We start from the raw sequence: 12,007 nt of genomic DNA on the forward strand, positions 1-12,007 counted from the left end.
TTAGGAAAGAGAGATGATGATAATACACATCATACGGCAATACATGAGAAAGAAAGTCTTTTAGTCTATCTCTCTTTCATTCATTCATTCATTCATTCCGCGGTCTTCTCCGCGTGAGGCTCCGCAACCAGCCCGCCTTCGCCGGCCGGCCCAGGCGGAACAGACGCTGCACTCTCCTCTGCCACCGCACGTCGCCGCCGAGCTCCGCTGCACAGCGAATCACAAATCCAACGGCGGGCGATCAGAATCACGGCGAGCGTGCGACGAACGACGGCCGTCGGATGAGGGACGGGTCGGGTCCGGTTCTTACCGTCATCGGCGGGGGATCGGGCGGCGGCGACGGCGAGGAGCTTCTCTCTGAGGCAGGCGGCGCAGACTCCGACTGGCAATTGGCGGGGGTGGTAATAGCAGACCCCGCACGTGCCGTCTTCCGCAAAGATGTTCATGGCTTGCTTGAACAAGGAAAGAGAGACAGAGAGAGAGAGAGAGAGAGAGAGAGAGAGAGAGAGAGAGAGAGAGAGAGGAGTGGTTTGGGTGCCATTCAAGGGCTGTTGTTCAAGGCTGGTGGCCGTTTTGAAAAAGCTGGACCGTCTCGTAGAGAGAAGAACGTTCATAACGCAGATAAATGCTCAATTTTTTGTTGTTTTTTTTTTGGAATTAATCATGATGCCCGTTTTGGCTGTTGGGTCATGGGTTACGTTATTGGGCTTTGCGGTGCTCGCGGCGGGGCGGATTAGTAGATATTGGGACGGATGCTGAATTGGATATTAAAAGGGAGGAAATCTGAGATTCCGCTTTATTGATTTCCGGATGTCAGATAACCATATTGGATGTCGGTTGCTACGGTTATGTGATATCAATTTCGGAGCCGATACCAGATTTTGCCGCCGTCAGGATGCCGGTATCAGATATAAGTCATGAGTAATAGTTTTTATGATATCTGATTTACTGTTTCCAATATATGTTTTAAAAGTGGAGTTTTTCTGACGATTACTATGAATTAAAATTTGTCGTTAAATAAAATTAGTAAGCATAGTATTTTCACATAAGTATAATAAATAAAATTATCTATGTTCAAACTATAAAATATACGATTGAATAATTTTTTTATGTTTCATACAATGGGAAGCAACCTATTTGGGAATAAGTTTACTACCACGCAAGTCTATATATTGAAAATTATTTATACACAATAATAAAGGTTTGTTATCCAGTAGTTTAATTTCCTTGCTCAATCTACCGCATGACAGCTTGAGGAAGATTACAAGAGATGAGCAGTGAGTGGTGGTCGATAGCAGCCAAGACACAAGTGACATGCACTAGTGAGGAATGAAGGGCATACGAGACAGAGCAAGGGGCAGCGCATGAGCGAAGGATGGATGGGCAAGGGAGCAATCAACAAGAAGCATACTCCCATGCAAATAATGATTGCTGATAGGGCCAGCGACGAGCATGAAAGCCACAATACGCTACATTCTGGTCAATGATGTCAAGCAAACATGTGGAGTCCAAAACCAAAATGGTCAAACATGTATTTCATCATATACTACTACATATTTATTGGTGATTGGTACTACACATGCCTCATGTGTTGTGAAGAGAATCATATAAACAAAAGAATCTGATCAAGAGGCAAGCATACATGAGTGATAACATCAAATCAGGTCAAAAATGTATTTTTACTTCATTTTCCACTTATTTTTAGTTTTGTGCTTGATTTATTCATCATTTAATTTTACCTAGTTCAATTGACACTTTTAATTTAATTTCATAAATTTATTGTTAAATAGTTTATTTTTTTAAGAATGATCGCACTTGACTCCTTAGAACAAAATGGACGTTCCTAGGTTATATTTAATATGATGAATTTTATATAGAAATGTCAAAAAAAAGAGAAATTCAATCTACACCCTAGACCAGAACAGGGAACCAATCAATGGCAGATTGTACAAAGGGGCTCAACGCATAACAAGTTCATTTTTCAAGTCTATTGAAGCCCTTTTCACGAAATGGGGTCAAATAAAATCAATATTTACGGAACTAACCAAAAATTATATTTGAAAGTTATATTTATAAATCTGGAATGGAAGGGACAAGGATCCAGGCTTGAAATCAACTAATCCTAGCCCTTCAAATACCTAGAGTTAAATCCAGAGATTGGGAGGGTTAGGAAACCTCTATTCAAACTCTTCTACCCTCTATATGTATCGCATATTAAAATCTTGTTCCCAACCTCATGTTGGTGGCCTCGCGCATCATAATTATTTGATATATTCTTGTTCTACACGAGTGCAGGAGAGAGTCTAAGTTTGAACAAGAATCGTGGAGAGAAAAGTGACACGTGGCTCTTGAGGGAAGTGACAAAGAGGTTTATGTGATCTCTAATATTCATATTCTAATTTTCTTTACTTTTCCTAGAGATAAACGTTTCATTAATTTTCAAGAAGACATGTTTTCCAATGGCACAAACCACACTCAAAAGCTCTAATGTAGCAAAAGTTCCACATTTTTTGTCCACTGTACATTGCTGCCGTTCATATCTGCTTGGCTAGCCCACAATGCACATAGGTAGCAGCTGATCCAATTGACGAAAAAAGAACCAGTCACTGTTGAACCAATGATCTGGCTGGGTTAACTTGTTTGAGGACTAAGTCAACACAATCGAACAGGTTCAAACCGAATTCTCCACTTCAAGCCAAACTAATAAAGCAAACCCGACTGACTGTTTCTAACCAAACCAAATAAACTGGAACAGTCCCAACCAAACCAATGTATATTTATTTTAATTTTTTAGACCAAAAATAACTAAAAAATTATGAGAAATCCCTGAAATGCCTAAAAATAATATTAAATTGGTAAAATGTATTTAAAATAAATTTAATATTCATTTCATTTATATAAAATATTTAAATATTTTTTTAACTTTTATAAATTATATTCCTAGAAAAGATATATAAATACCAAAAACTAATTACTTTAAAAAGTGTAAAATATATTTTAATCAAGATTTACGCTATCATTATATGCTTTTTATTGATTTGACCCTTACCTTGTACTAAGGAAAACTTATAAATATTGTTTCACAAACAGAGAATTAAAACAATATATTTGAACCAAATTTCTGGTTCATGAATGAGCTCTAATGTCTTGTGGGATTTATTTGAATGATCACTGTCCTCAACAACATGACGATTGGTGTTATCAATGTCTAATAGTCATCTACGACCCAAGTTATGGGTGATGAACCAAGTGGAAGGGCGATACAATGGTCACCGTTAAAGGCCCATACTGAATAAAAAACATGCCATTACACATTTTATTTTCATGATTAATTCACGTTAGAGTGTCATTGAAAACCCAACATTTAAGGAGTTCTGCCTCTATGTAACAAATGCTGAATTGGAAACCCAACATATACATAACACATGGAACACTGGAGACGGGAGTGCAAGTGTTGGAACACTGGAGCCTAGATGTTGTACCCTTTGCAGAGCTCCAAGTGTTGGATTTAATTGTTCTCCTCTATGCGAAAATGCATGAAATGCAGCGGAATAAAATTTCTTATAATTAAACTTCACTCAAAACATTGAGCCTTTATATCAGAGCTTATTCTTGATGAAGTGGGCTCGAGACGGCTCTCTTGACGTCCTCCAGAAGTATCCACACTAGCAGATAAGCTTTGGGACTCCTCTTGATCTCTACTAGAGAGCCTCGATGATCTCCTCACCATCCAAGACTCTCTTGGGGAAGATTCAAAACTCTCAAGCTAATTAGAGGAGAGGAAGGTTCAAGAGGGGGAAAGTAAGGTCTCACATGGGTGAACTAAAATTTGTCCCTCTCTTAACCTTATATAGGGGCTCATTTAGGTAAATCTCATTGCCCTAATTATATTGGGCTCATATACTCTTGGGCGTCCATTTAAGAAATCCCATTTCTCCAATGGATCATTACCCTAGATAATATCCCATAGATTCTCATGCCTTATTTGTGTGTGACCCTCTAGGCCCACGTACAACCAAGTTAAAGGCCATTTGAACAAAACAACACTTGTTTGTCCAATCATCAATTATAATCATCATCATGAACTATAATTGAAGGTCCAACTAATCCTATGGACTAGGATGGCTTCCTACAAGTGAGGGTGCCAAGCTACACCTCTTGTCCTTGGAAATACAAAGGCGATGTTATCTCACTTTATGGAACATACCAGTCATAGTTCCCATGATCGTATATTCCCTTATCCAACTTATGACTCCCTAATGATCCTTGGGATATGGTTAACTGTTGAATCCCAATTCCATCATAGGATTGTGCTAATGATTAGTGTTGTGTTTCATCATAAGAGAACTCTTTCTCTTTGAATCAATCTCTACCATGGCCAGGGTTTATTCAAGCATTCTCTTCCATGAGTCAATACCCCTTTTGATAGGGATGGACAATTCCCTGAGATTGTTGATGCACCCAACACATAGCAGTTGAACTCCTTTGATAATAAGTCATTTACTATGGTCAAAGTACACCCTTGCTCTCACAAGATGTCTTTGATGATTCAGGTCAAAGAATCACAATCATAACTACAACATGTGAATCATTCTGATTGACATCTTATTTTAACCACCATTCAGCGATTCATCTTTGGATCAGCTCAGTGAACTCTTTCTTGAAGAGCACCCACCACTTGTCCTAGGTGTCTCCACACCAATGACTTACAGGATCAATCATACTCACCCAGTAAGTTGGATCAAGTGATCCTATTCTATCAGAATTGATTGATTCCCTTCTCAATAATCCAAGAATAGGAACATGTTTAAGGTTGTGTGATTAAGATCTAATAATTCCTGAGTTGACATCTCATGTCAACTCATTTGATCTCCACATCAAGCCTAGGGCTCCATCATCAATAAACTCGATAATGAATAAGTAAACTTCCATTGCATTCATTAATGATATAGAATTACATGTTCAATAGTGATTTTGGCTATTAGGCCACCTATATTTCCATCACCAAGATGATACCTGATGAGCGCAAACAAAACTCATGGTCCACGCATCGCCAACTCTAGGGGACACGAACGACCTAAGGTCTCCACCACGTTATGCAGTGGTATCACTATTGTCATGGGTGTGGGTGACTGGGGTTCATGTGTAATTGGGATATTTAATCTCACTCCATGCCTATAAGCTCTTTTAAAAACTCAACCTTACATATATAGAGCCCCTTGGGTGATGTCCACGGCACAGATGGATCGCTCTACGAGCACAAACCTGGCACTGTGGAATACATAACTGTATGGCCAATAAAAAAAGGTGGTGAGAAATTTTGATACATAACTGCATGACGAGGGTGAAAAAAAATTTAAGCTGGACTACATCTAGGACTTTCGTTCGCCACATATGCATGGACTACATAGAACAATACTGGCATGTTGAGAATGAATGTTCATCGGGTGGATGAAAAGAGGGTATACTGTGACTGAGACTTTTCACCATTCAGTAGCTCATCAAAAAACACATCGGTGGAAATACGGCAACACTCATCATTCAGATCATGGAGAAGTTTGATCCAGATGTCAAGGTTTACATATTTCAAAACATTATTAAGAGGCTTCACTTAGAGCTAAGAATATATCATTGAAACTTATATAGATAGGTGTATGACAATCAAATGACGATCACTCAAAAGCTTCAGCAATGATTTGGTGAAAAAAACATTGTGGAAAAGTGGAATTATGGCATTTCAAATCACGATGACATAATGTGACAATAATTTATTGACAAGTGTTTTAATTTTTTATCAGAGGGATGAACTGGACCAATAGAAAAAATGCAAGATTCAAATCCCAGTAAATGTGACTCAAAGACCAAGGCAATAAATAGTAAAAAATTCAGATTGAAAAAGTCAAATATTGCGGTTGTATAAGTGGCATACGGGTGTACCAATAATTAATTTAAAAAAGGAGAATGATGCTGATTGACAAGTATTTTAATTTTTTTATTCGCATGGGTGACATGGACCAATAGAAAGGGTAAAATTTTAATTGCAATAAATCTGTTTTAAAAATGAAGGAAAGAAATGATAAAAAATTAATATTTAAAAAGTCAAATATTTTGATTGCACTTGCGGTGCACATGTGTACCACCAATTGATTCAAAAAACAGAATGATGCTCACGTGAAATGCATGCTACATCAGAATATTATTGGAGAATATTCACGTTTGTCCTAATGTGAATGGCATGCTTTAACATGTCATTTATTACAAAAGACAAAAAATTATACATATGTGGTGCATGGCAACACGCTGCCACTTCATAATGATTAAATAATGATATTAAATAATATTTTTACAATTTTCTTCTATGACGTGACCAATTGTGGAAAATGAGACAATCGCACCAATCTATAAACAAATGATTGGATGTTTCAACCAACAATGGAAAATGAAGAAGCTTTATCGTTGATGATGAGGCGAGAGAAAAAGTGGATAGATAGGAATTCCCCAACTTTAAAGCTTGATATCTAATGATGCAGAAGGAAGATTGAGCTGAAACTTTGAGGGCCACTTTGTCTTGATGGAGCGCGCCCAAACGGCACTGAAGATACATCATCGTAGCTGCCCTCGCTGTCATCAGCATCACCGCTGGTCCGTGTCCAGCCCGACCGGCACGCCAAAGCATCCGTGAAGACGGCGGGTTTAAATATCATGGGTAAAGCACGTCCGCACATGTGTTCGTGTTTTAATTCTCTGTTTTCATTCATCCAATTTGTGTTTCATGTTCATCACAACGAGTTCAGCGTACTCATTTTGACGCGTCCCCATCGTCATGTTTTATCTGTCGTTTTCATTTTTGAATCAATTTAAAATTTCCCTTTTCGTTTTATTTTAAATGTTGTAAAAGGGGTCTTTTGTTGGGCCCCTTATGTGCACTGTTGTAATGAGCCCATCATGGCCCTATATAAGACCCTGATGGGCACGTCCTAGAGTCAGATCTGGATTAGAGGTGGAAGTTATTTGTTCAGTTGTTCAGATCTCACTCCAGGAGAAGAAAGAAGGAGAAGAAGAGAAAAGGGAATAGAGGGTAGGATCTAGGAGGTTTTCCGTCACGGGTGCCGCCTACCCCTTGGATTCTCTCGCTGCAGACTACCAGAGTGCGTCAACATCGTCTACATTGACCTCATTTTGAGAAGTTCATCATCGCTTTTGACGCAATAAACCACCCTCACCAGCACGACTTGTTGGTTGTCGCTAGCAAAGCTTCTCGTCCACGGGCTTTGCATGAGAGGGATCATCCATCTAATTGTGCTTGAGTCGCAAGCATCCCATGCTCGCACCCTGTGACGTCAGTGGTGCAACATCACCGGCACCACTGTGAGGACGTTTGCGGAAGTCTCTCTGTAGTTTTCTGACGGTGTTTTGACCCAGGCCACACCGCGCTCACCTTGACTGTCAGTCATTTCGTGGCATCTCGCCCTGTCTCTTAAGCCATGGACATCAGTTCAGCTCGTCACAACTGCTAGTTTTCTGCACCATCGAGCATCTATTGTATAATCGATGCTTACCCAGACCCACTGCCGATCAACGCTGCTCATCGATCAATTTTGCACGTTGCCTTACGAACGTGGTCGTGATATGACCAGCACTTCTACTATTTTTTTTTTGATGATGTGAGCTAGGGACTTGACCTTCTTAGCGTCTCTGTCCACTCTACGTGCCTGCTACTATCGCTCGTGCATCACAACTTGGGCGTTCAGACGCACCACCCTTTGCGCTGCAGCGCAAGTGTCTGACAGCACCACCGGCCCATTGTCGTTGTCATGCACGTCATGTCCGCACTGCATCGCTGCTGCTGTCGTGTGCTTTTGACAAGTATGAGTTGTGTGATTGCACTGCTTCATCCTAGCACCCCGCTCTTCATCTTCTTCGCTCCCCATCATCCCGCTCTAGTGCTGCATCATCTCCGTCTTTGAGCTATACTTTGTGCCCTCCTCCGGCATTTTCTCACCTCATCTAACCGTACTGGCACTCACACCAACGAAGACCCTGACGGCGAGCAATGCTACCAACAAGGTACGTCATCCCCATGCTTGCTTGTTATATTACCGTCTTCAGTATATTTTGGACTGTGCTCCACCGTGCTCAGGTTAGAATAGGTGAGAGAATTTACAGAGAAAACTATGAATTGAATGAATTCTTTGGTACGGGTCGAGCCCATCTGTTACGTGCGAGCGCCAACAGAAAGTCTTCCGTTCGAAGCCGTAGTCATCATCGTCCTTCCGAGAAGGGTCAGAAGGTCACCGTCACCCTCATCGGCCATCCACTCAGACCTCAGAACTCATCAAATTTCCCCACGAGTGGGGGCCTGCACGTACATCCACCTAGGATTCAGGTCATCACGTAGTTACATCTCCTAATGAATTACCCGCTGGACGATGCCACCGACGACGTCCGACCTCATGTCTTTGCCCATCTTTCCATCCATACCCTGCAATCCATAAATGATCATGTGGATCATTGTCAAATTCATCCTTACACGTGCTTCCTATAGATATGAGCTGGTTGAAAGCTAATGAGTTTCTGAGATCCATCAAGCTTGTTTTTGGTGCCTGGGTGTATGAGAAGCGACAACAGAGAAGAGGGGGACCTAACCTGCTCTCATAAATTGTTGTGATGTTGGCAGAACATAAGGATCTACGTTAAGTTTCCTTGCCTTACATTAATATCACTCCATCATTTCTCGTCTATTTGTTCTATATTTTATATTTATCTCATCTCATCTTATTATCACTACTTATAGAATATTATATCATATATTATTGTTCCTTATGGGGATGATCCGTACTCATTACTAATTAAATTTAGTTAAGTACAGGCTTATATATTTATTGCATAAACTGAAAAATACCAGTACCGAATTCGATGACTACATTCTAAGGAAACAATAGCCATAAGGATTTGTGTTTCATCATTTGGTGATTTTCGCACGATTTCCAATCATGATTTGTGAGCGCAAAGAGCCACATGTAGCCACAAGATATATGAAGGTATCATTCTATTTTTTTGTCATGAGGAATCTTTCTTTACATTTTCTTGAGTCTCTCTCATTGATAGCACCCTAAATATGGTATCTAATTTAAATAATTAACACAATTTGATGCATTTAAAGAGTTAAAAATAATGTTGTTATCAAATATTTACATGTTAATTAATGTTTCCATGTAATTTCTGATTTTTCCCTAATTTTCTGTTAATTTTATGGATTTATGGAATTTATTTAACCTTGGATTAATTCTATTTAAATTAAAATGACAGGCTTAAAATTTAGTTTTAATGTTAATTAATGTGGGGATAAATTAATGCATTTTTTAGATTTTTCTGGAATATTATTGGATTTTTTGGGAATTTATTCGAGGAAGAAATTATTTTTTAAATAGAAAAGGATATATTTACAAGGAAACTAGTTTTAAAGTAATTTACAAAGTCAGAGGGGCTTTTCTAAAACTATGTTTTGAAATATGCCCTTAAAACAGCTCTCGGTCGCCCATTGCAAGCGTAACGGTCCAATTAAAATTGTTGAAGAGTTTTATTGAAGTAATTGGAACATTTCTGCGATTTTTTATGGTTTTTTAGGGAAATATGGCGGAGAGAGAGAAAGCAAAAGGGACATATACATAAATACTTCTTGGCCGACATATACATAAATCTCCTTAAACCCTCTAATTGACCTCTTTGATCCTTTTTATTGGATGAAAGAAGTCAATATAGAGCTCCTCACTTCTTCTATTCTTCCCATCTCTTCTATCCCCCTTTTTAAATTCCCAACCTAATTAGGGTGATTTGATCTTCATTGGAGATTAAATTAATTCTAATTAGGATCAAATTATTCAAGCAGATGGCAAATTGAATACCTTACTAGCTTCCCTTGGACGATACCCATACTTATCACTATACATTTTAATTTAGGGTTTTATAAATTTTATTGTATAAACTAAAATCAAAAATGACAAGGGATTATAAAATCGCAAAATTCACCCTTATTTTTGGCTTATCACTCATCATGGACGATGTAAGATTGCTTGAAAAAAATTAAAAGGAAGAAGAAGTAGAGGCGAGAGAGGCTTCAAATAATAAAGATGATCATCCTAAAGATTATATTCTAAACAAAAATTTAGGAACTAAACAGAAAAGATTAAATGAATACTCTGCTCCCCTATGGTAGGAACTACTTGCTAAAATTAACGCTCCTATAGATGCGGGATCGAATTACAAAATTGATTGTCATATAACTCAATATCTCCCTAACTTCTGTTGTCTATCTCAGGAGGCATATAAACCTTTGGAAGAATTTACTCTTATTTGTCAACCTTTCCAATTGTGTGATGTTACAAATGAGGTTATAAAAATCCAATTGTTTCTATTCAGTCATAGAGGTAAAGCTAGAAGTTGGTTTACATCTTTATATGTGAAATTTGATTCTTCTAAGGAAATGGAAATTGTATTCTTAAGACAATATTATATTGGAAACACAAATGCATATAAAAATTTAATAAGAGAATTTTTTCCAGGCCTGGATGAATCCATAGATGAACCATAGGAATAACAAAAAGAGTTAAGGGTAAATTTTCCACACCATAGGATAGAAGATTGGAAAGCTTTTTGAACTTTTTATGCAGGACTAAGATATTAAGACATAAAGATGATCAATGTGGTGAGTGAAGGTACTTTGATGCATAAATATTGATAAATGGCAGTTGGAAATTTAGAAACAAAAGCAAAAAATGATGATTATTATGCTGTTCTTACTCGTAATGGAAGAAATACAACTTCCAAGATTGATGTGAGTGTTTTTCACCCTGATTTACGAATCAAACAACTACTAAAAGCTTTTTTTTATTTAATAACCCATGTCGATAGTTTCAAATCACTCGATTCATCTCACCCTTATCAAATTGATATTTTACTTTTCCATCATTGTTCTAACACTAATCATGTAGAATTAGACTGCTGATTGTGAACACGTTATGGATGTCTTTACGTCCAAGGTGAATAGATTTATATCTCAAAATTCTCAAAACCCTAGAGACAGCACATATCTTAGAAATCATGTGATAATACATTCATATCGCAATTCCTCACTGTTTCATCAAGAAAAAATAAATTTCTTCATTCATATGATCGGAATACTTTACCCACAATAATTGTCATCAAACTACTAACCATTCATATGATGGTTTTCAAAGAAATGAGCATGAAAAACAGGAAAAACAGAGAAAATGCAAGGTGAAATAGTCATAATGCTCAAAGATATCAAGAAGGAAATTGATCAGATGATAGAACAAAATAATCCAAGGGAAGACCTCTAACAAGAGGCAAAATGGCTGAGAATGGATTCCCTATCTGTGGAACATGTCAACTCTCAACTCAACCTCAAACTAATAATTGGAGTTGACATTTGGTTCAAAGTCATAGTTTACCTGAAAATCATCATGAAACCATGCATGACATTTCTTAATTAAGAAATGGGAAAATCTAACACGATATTTCTAAAGTTCAAAGAGAAGAAGAAGAAGTAGAAGTATCTCATGAAGGATTAGATAATCCTAACAACAAAGAACCTAATCAGTAAGACTATGTCCATCCTACTCCGTTCCTTGATGCTTTGAATAATTTTAAGTTAAACAAAATTGTCATGAGGAAAATCTTCTTGATATTTTTAAGAAACAATCACCATTCCATTAACAAAAGCAATACAACATATTCCATTGTATGCTAAATTGCTGAAAAATATGTGCACATTGGTAATCTCAAAATTAGGTTTATACTTGTCGTTAGAGTTTGAGATTATTCAATAAAAATCTCAGAAGCAATACCTATACCCACTTAGAAATCTTAGCTAGTGATGAGTACGGATCGTCTCAACGGGGAATAGCGATTAATGATTTAGTAGTCTATATATAGCAATTATTGAGATGAGATAAGATACTTACTAAATTAAAAATAAAGTGACAAG

At 37.8% G+C, this 12,007-nt stretch overlaps 1 long non-coding RNA gene across 1 annotated transcript; it reads right to left on the reverse strand.

The window, feature by feature from the left end:
- Window positions 1–577, reverse strand: LOC144711153 (uncharacterized). Its single transcript, XR_013583481.1, has 2 exons — window positions 311–577; window positions 1–207 (listed from the first exon to the last, which is right to left on the reverse strand). It is a non-coding gene; the product is annotated as an uncharacterized LOC144711153 (long non-coding RNA).
- Window positions 578–12,007: the final 11,430 nt, after the last annotated feature.

This window comes from Wolffia australiana, chromosome 13 (genome assembly GCF_029677425.1).
Source record: "Wolffia australiana isolate 7733 chromosome 13, ASM2967742v1".
Taxonomy (NCBI): domain Eukaryota; kingdom Viridiplantae; phylum Streptophyta; class Magnoliopsida; order Alismatales; family Araceae; genus Wolffia; species Wolffia australiana.